Source organism: Echinops telfairi, unplaced genomic scaffold (assembly GCF_000313985.2).
Source record: "Echinops telfairi isolate 266 unplaced genomic scaffold, ASM31398v2 ScPeMD7_7475;HRSCAF=8513, whole genome shotgun sequence".
Lineage (NCBI taxonomy): Eukaryota > Metazoa > Chordata > Mammalia > Afrosoricida > Tenrecidae > Echinops > Echinops telfairi.
This window is the reverse complement of record NW_022111379.1, coordinates 12,909,998-12,917,822: the sequence shown is the minus strand read 5'-3', so window position 1 is coordinate 12,917,822 and position 7,825 is coordinate 12,909,998.

The window sequence follows — 7,825 nt, the reverse complement described above, 5'->3', positions numbered from 1 at the left end:
GAAAATAATGTTATGGTTGGGGGGGTTATTGCAACATGAGGAACTGTATGAAAGGATGGCGGCATTAGGAAGGTTGAGAACCACTGTTAGAGTTAAACTGGAGCCTTAACCTTGGTTGTCCCTGAGCTGGCTTGACCTTAGGTGTCCCCGAGCTCTTCTCCAAGGGGAACAATCTATGATCCTTATCAGAAGAGCGTTGGCTCCGCCTAGGATGGTGCAGACAGTGGGGTCTGATTGCTCTCAATAGGAGACAACCTTCAGGCAGATAACCTTCAGGTTTATTGTAAGCAACCATTTTACTTGCAAGCACCACCTATACATTGGCATTATTATTGGGGGACATCCTGGGGGAATAACTCAGTGAGGAGAATGTGACTGGGAGGCATCTCCAACTCATGAGCATGAAGGCCTCCCTGCACCAGTCTCGACCCCCCAGACTCCCTAAAGGGGAGTGTAGAGAATTTCTCCGCCTACGCTCTCTCCCCAGTTCTGTTTCCCACATATATATCACAAGGACACGCCATAGAAGGACCCCGCAGTCTTGCTATAGTTCCTTCCTTTCTTCCAGGACACAAGCCACCTCTCTGTAGCTGTCATCCCAGCAAGAGCGAGTGGTCCTGCCCTTCCTTACCCAGAAATCCATATGCAAAAGCATCAGTGAAGCCTTGGCTTCCGGTCAGAATGAAGTAACTGGTGGAAGACTTGTTCTCCCACGGTGAGCACCTGGAAAATGAAAGAAAAGTAGGAAATTGGATAAAATAAGTGACACGGGACAAAAGGCCTCACAGATGGTGCAGGGGAACACAAGAGATGAGCCCTGTGACCACCAGGCTTTCTGTCAGGAGACACTTTACAAAGCAGGCACGGGCGGGCGAGAGCCCCAACAGAACCTGGAGGCCTCATGCTTGTGAAGGGTCAGAGATGGGGTGGCAGTTACACACTCTCCTGTCAACTTGCAAAGGGGTGGGGTCTAGACGGCCAATCAGGTCGCAGCTTGATGACCTCATTTGGAGACTCGAAGGAGATGAATAGCTCACTGGAGGACAGATACACTCTCTCCCATGAGACATTCCTGTTGACAAGCCACATGGAGCTACGCTGATGGAGCCAGAGCCCTGGAGCTGGAGGAGCCACATGGAGACTCACGCTAGTGCTAAGTTACTTCCACCACCTCTGGATCCTCAAGACTTTTCCACCCACTGGCCCGTGATCTTCCTGCACTCAGTATCATTGCAGGTGCTGCATGAGTCTCAAGAGGAATTATAGACTGGTATTTGACATATGGGCTAATATTGGACTTATGGATTGATCTGCACTAGGCTGGGATGTTTTCTTAATGTACAATTGCTCTTTGATAGGAAGTTCTCTCTTTCTTATACACAGATGAGTGTCTATGAATTCATTTCTCTGGTCACCCTGCTAACGCAGAGGGGCATCCGGGGAGGCTGAGGTGGCTGGGATCTGTGGGGAGAGTGCTGAGAGCAGAGAGCGAAGCAGAGAAGCAGCAGGCGTCCACACGGGCGCCTTCTGAGTCTCTGACTAAACCCTGACCCCACCCCCGCCCCCTCCTAGAACCTAAAAGTACACTATGTAAACTGAAAGTCACGGAATGGACTCGATACCAGCTTGACTGGATATTGCAGAGGACAGGCCAGTGGCATTCACATAGAGTGATAAAGGTATACAATCTGAAGCAAAGAGGTTTCCAATACTGCAACTCTTTCCCGGGAGTAGAAAGCTGCATCTTTCTCCCGTGGAGCCTCTCGTGGTTTTGAACTGCTGACCTTGGTGGTTAGCAGCCCAAATCATACCTAGTACACCTTCTCCAGCTACCTTAAATCCGGACCCCAGCCTGTGATCTTGCCCTGCCACAGGATAAGTGCCGTGTGCACCAGAAGCCGTTAACCACCAAGAGTGACTGTCCACAGTCAATACAAAAGTAGTCAGAGAGGGGGACATGGGGTGATAAAGAGAGAACAGGCAAGAACAAGTAGAAAGCAACTAGGCAGGTGGTAGAATTTGATCCATATAAATGGTGTCAACATTCCAATTAAAAGGCAGAAGTGGTCAGGTTGGATAAAATAGCAAGATTCAGCTATATCCTTTCTACAAGAAATCCAATTTAGATATAAAGACAAGCATAGGCTAAGAGTAAATGGATGGGTGGGGGGTGGAAGACAAGCCATGCAAACAACAACAGGGGAGTGGGGTAGTGCTTTACTAATATCAGGCAAAATAGACTTTAACTCATGATGGTTTGCCAAGGATAAAGAATGACGGGGCATCATGATTAAGAGGGTAGTTTACCAAGAAGATATGGTCGTGGGGGGGGGGGGGGGGAGGCACCATTTAAGAACTAGAGGAAAGTTGTATGTTTCATCATTGCTACATGCACCCTGACTGGCTCGTCTCCTCCCAAGACCCTCCCCTCCCTCCACCCTCTCAGTATTGCCACTCTCACCTCTGGTCCTGAAGGGATCATCTGTCCTGGATTCCCTGTGTTTCCAGTTCCTATCTGTACCAGTGTACATCCTCTAGTCAAAGGACAAAAAATAATATCATTGTAAATGAGGGTGAGTGCAGAGTAGAGACCCTCATTTACAATGATATTATTTTTTGTCCTTTGATGCCTGATACCTGATCCCTTCGACACCTCATGGTCACACAGGCTGGTGTGCTTCTTCCACGTGGGCTTTGTTGCTTCTGAGCTAGATGGCCACTTGTTTATCTTCAATCCTTTAAGACTCCAGATCTTTTGATAGCCGGGCACCATCAGCTTTCTTCACCACATTTGCTTACGCACACATTTGTCTTCAGTGATCATATCGGGAAGGTGGACACCCACTGATATGAACCACACAGAATTTGTCCTCTGACTAAAACTGAGCTAAATTGGAAATCAATAACAAAAAGATATCAATGGAATCCCTGAATAGTTGGCATGTGGCTCTCGGGTGGAGGGGGTATTTACCAGGTTAATGCTGTGTGCTATGAGGAGTTGCCTTCTTCTCTACCTCCTCACAAAAATCCTTTTAAAAATCTATAGAGCTTCTTCCTAATCCATTTGCTCAGAAGCTGGAAAATGATGGTGGGACTAATCTGGATCGCAGCCAGGAGAATTTTTTTTTATTACAATTTTAAAGGATTATAGGAAAAAAGAAGGAAAAGAAATCATACACCCCCATATGGTCCTCAAAGCCTAAAACATATACCAGCCCAGTTTTAACCTTATAACTTGAGTTTGAAAGTATTTCCTCATTTATCTTCTGAAAGAGTTTATGTAAAGTTGATATTATTTATTCTTCAGTTGTTTGACAACTTTAATCAGAGAAGTCAGCTGAGCCTGGGGTTTTCTTTGTGGGAAGGTTTTAAATCATAAATGAAATTCCTTAATAGATCGTCATTCCGGTTTTTTTAAATGTTTTTTCTTTGTCACATTTGTTAATTCATCCCTTTGTGTGAAAATTGAGCAAGTTTCCATCTGGTATCATATTCCTTCAACTTGGGCTAGTTTTTCTTCAAATTTCTTCCAGGGCGGTTTTGCTGGTGTTGAATTCTCTCCGCTTTTGTTTGCCTGATAAAGCCTTTATTTTGCTTCCCTTTGAAGGATTTTCTTGATGGATGTGAAAGCAGAGGCCGACTTTTTTTTCCTTACATGGATGGTGTTTTTGCTTATCTTTGTTCCCTGTGTGTAACATGTCTTCGGGCTGTTTTAAAGATATGTTTCTCTTCACCAGTCTTCAGAAATTTGATAGGATGTTTCTTTGTGTGGTTTCGTGTTTATCCAACCCGGGGTTTGTTAGGAGTCTTGGATATTTGAGTTTATTTTGGTATATTTGAGTTTCCATTAAATTTAAATATTTATGAGCCATTACTTTTCCCACTTTCTTTTTGTTTGCCACATTCACTCTCTTCCCTCCTTCTGGAACCCTAACTAGATTTCTGAGTCCAAACCCAAGCACACTGCTGTTGAATAGCGTCTGACCCCTAGCAGCCCTGGAAAGTGGGATAACCAGGCGCCGGCGGCTTCCCACCGCTGTGAATCTTGACAGAAGCAGACTGCCACCGCTGCTGCCCATGGAGTGGCTGGTGAGTTCGAAACATGGACCTCTCCGTGCGTGTCCAACGTTAGTCACCACCATGCCACCAGCGCTCCCTGATAGTTAATAGGTAGCCTATCCTGCCTCCAGTGAGCTATTCATCTCCTTGGAGTCTCCAAATGAGGTCATCAAGCTGCGACCTGATTGGCCGTCTAGACCCCACCCCTTCGCAAGTTGACAGGAGAGTGTGTAACTGCCACCCCATCTCTGACCCTTCACATGCACAAGGCCTCCAGGTTCTGTTGGGGCTCTCGCTTGCCCGTGCCTGCTTTATAAAGTGTCTCCCGACAGAAAGCCTGGTGGTCACAGGGCTCATCTCCTGTGTTCCCCTGCATCGCTTGTGCGGCCTTTTGTCCAGTGTCTTCCGATGTTGACAAGGACTCAGACATACGAATCTTCAACTGAGCTCCTCCATCTGCCTCGATGCTTCCTCCAAGGACAGATTGGGTCAGGCAGGGAGTGAGGGTCCCCCCAGTGGGTGGGCATAGGTAGGGCTGAAGGTCCAGGGTGCCCCAGCACCTGAGAGCCAGGTGGAGGATTGGGGAAGATGCCGTCCAGTGTGCAGCCAAAAAGTCTCCCTTATCTGCTCTTCTTGCCCCACTCTGGAGGCGGCGGCTGAAGCTGGGGCATAGTGGTTTTGTGTTGGGCTGCACCTCCGTGGGAAAAAGACAGGGTTTTGCGTCCCCTAAAGAGTTACAGTCTCAGAAACCCACAGGGGAAACTTCACCCTGGCTATTGGGTCTCTCTGCGTCGAGTCGACTCCCGGGCAGTGAGTTTGGTTTTGGTTCTGGGGCTGGCTGTACACTGGTTTATGGCCCTATAGGTCACACCACACAGTGTAACTCTGCCGTGTAGCCACCAGATGGCAATACCCACCTTCCAACCCAGATTGCCAACAACCCAGCTTGTTACTTGTCCTGGAGGGGGAACTGAGCAATGATGGACACATAACCACTCCTCACCCCTGTCCGCGCAGGGGGGACAAACAACAGAAACCGTGGGGGAAGGGAGACAGCAGTCGGTGTAAGAGATGAAAATAACAATAATTTATAATTTATCAAGGTGTCATGAGGGTGGGAGGCAGGGAAAAAGAGGATGTGCTACCAAGGGCTCAAGTAGAAAGCAAATGTTTAGAAAATAGTGATGGCAATAGAGGTACACCTATGCCTGATACAATTGATGTATGGATTGTTATAAGAGCTGTGAGAACCCCCAATAAAATGATCTTTTAATCAAACAAAAACGAAACAAAAATGGCTCCGCAGGATTTAGGCCACCCTTTCGTAGAATTTTCTAGTCCTATCAAGATTCCTAGTCTCAGCAGCTCAGAGGGGCAGCTCTCCTCTGTCCCGTAGGATCCCAAAGCACGCTCCCTCATCATCACACACCCCGTCCATATTTCCATATGCATCCTACTCCCGACAGACCCTAATCCCAGACCTGATTCAGCTTCCCACTCACACTTCTCCCTCACATGCGAAAGCCCTTGCCTGTGGTGCACACAAAGGAAAACCACACGTGTCCCACAAGACCCCTGCGCCACAGAGCGCTTAAAACCACAAGAGCCGCGAAAAAAAGAAAAACAAAAATGTGCTCAGACACACCGAGGGAGACGCAAAAAACAACAACCTCTCCCACAACAGGAAAACCTCACACTGTACACAACACCCGAGGGCCCCCCCCCCCACAGAAAAACAGACACACACCCCCACACAGCGCTTCTATATCCCCCACAAAACCCAGACAACACACCCACAAAAAATATCACACGGACACTAATAGGAACGGGTCTCAGGCAGCTTGGCACTGCTGGTGCTGCTCACAGTATCGGACAGGGAGGTGCGTTCCACTCGGCACACCAGTGGCCCGACCATCAGTACCCAGCATCACCTACGCGATCACAGACCTGTCGTGGTGCCTCTCACAGACCCAGGCTCTGGTCACTGCTGCCTGTTCTCTTTTTAGGAATGACCCAGCTGGGAGGGTGCTTCCCCTCGGCAGGTTTCCATCTCCATAGTCAAGCCCAGCCAGGCACTCCTCTGGGCCGCCCACCCTGCCTAGAGTAGGCGACAAAGAGTTAGTGACCATCCTCTAGCACAGAAAGTGCTCTGACTGCAATTACTCTCGAGGGCCTTTAGACAGGAGCAGGCAGAGGCTGGATTTGGGGAAAAAAAGGAACGGGGGGTTTTAGCACATAACCCTGAGGGAGGGAGGGGTGGAAAGGCAGAGTGGTGATAGGAAGGACTTCTTTCGAGAGTCACAAAAGCCATGGCCGATAGACTTGACTGCATACCCCACTCCCCCCAAAAAATTGTGTGGCAAAAGAGAAAAATAGCTCTATAGTCATATAAAGTCAGAAGGCAAGGGAAAACATTAGCCTCAGAGAGACAAAGGGTTGAATTCCTAGATATATACCGAGCTTTCACATCTCCGAAAGGAACAGGTACCGACCAATTGGAGACTGGGCTAGTCCCCTCCCTCCGAAGAAGCCAGGTCCTCGCTGCCTGGACCGGCAACAGGGGTCCAGTCCAGCTGTTGGCTGAGGTCTGTCTCCACCCCAGCCTGGAGGTGCAGCAGCCACCTTCCCCAAGGGCACCAGATTCCTGAGTCTGGCCTCAGTTAGCTCTTGACCCTTGCCTTCTCTGACGGGTTAGAGAGCCCATAGGAGGGCACCCTGGGACTGGACAGACCTCCGGGAAAAGTCAACTCACCAAAACCGAGCCTAACTCTCTCCTGTTACAAGAGAGGACACCGAGGCCCCGTCGCCCCCAGGTCGGGCGAGGCAGATCTCCGGACTCCCCAGGAAGCGCTCCTCCGGGGTGGGGGACCCCCGTACGCAGCCTCTTTGTTTCGCCAGAAAGGGCTGCTTCCACGAGGAAGGCTCTTCCAAAGCTAACCGCCCCAGAGATTGCATTTCAAAGATTGATAGACACGGCGTTTGCATTATCTGCTGTTTCGGATTAGCTATGCTGTGGCTTCGTTCTTTAGGGCTGATATTGGGGGCGGGGAGCCAGCTTTGCGTCCCTCTCCCGAGCGACTGGGCCCGAGCAGGACAGGGCGATCCATCCTATATTCTCAGTCCGTCAGGAGACTTTCATTGTTTAAACAAACATTTCGGTGAAGCCATCCAGCTGGGCAGTGATTTATGGCTCCGGCTGCAGTTTTTCCCCAGCAAAGATAAACACTCCTGCAGCTCTGGGGACCAGGGCTGGGACTCCTGGTTCTAATAACTTGGAGTCGGCTGGACCACGGCAGCCTTTGCCTGGCCTGGGGTTTGGTGAGGAGTCTGTTCGCGCCGGCCCTGCGGCTGAGCCACAAACCTTGGGGGACCCTGTTGTGTTTGGAAGCAGAGACTGGTGCCTCCAGGGGCAGGGGCGGGTGGCAGGCGGGAGGGAGGGAGCTGAGGGCTGGGGAGGCACAGGGAGGCCCTCCTCCAGAGGAGGGCAGCAGGTGGCGTCCCATGGGGGGCGATAGTTGGCTTTTGCCACGTGCCCTGGGAATCTGCCCAACCTCTGCCTCTAGGAGTGGAGATGTGCTCCGACCGACCAATGAGAACAGTGTATTCCTGTGGTCATCCTTATTGGCTCCGGGATGGGCTGCCTCACACTCATTGCCATTGAGTGGATTCTGACTCATTTCGACCTTTTGGGAGAGGGTAGAACTACCCCTTTGGGTTTCTGAGACAGTAACTCTTTACAGGAGTAGGAAGTCTCACTTCTCTCACA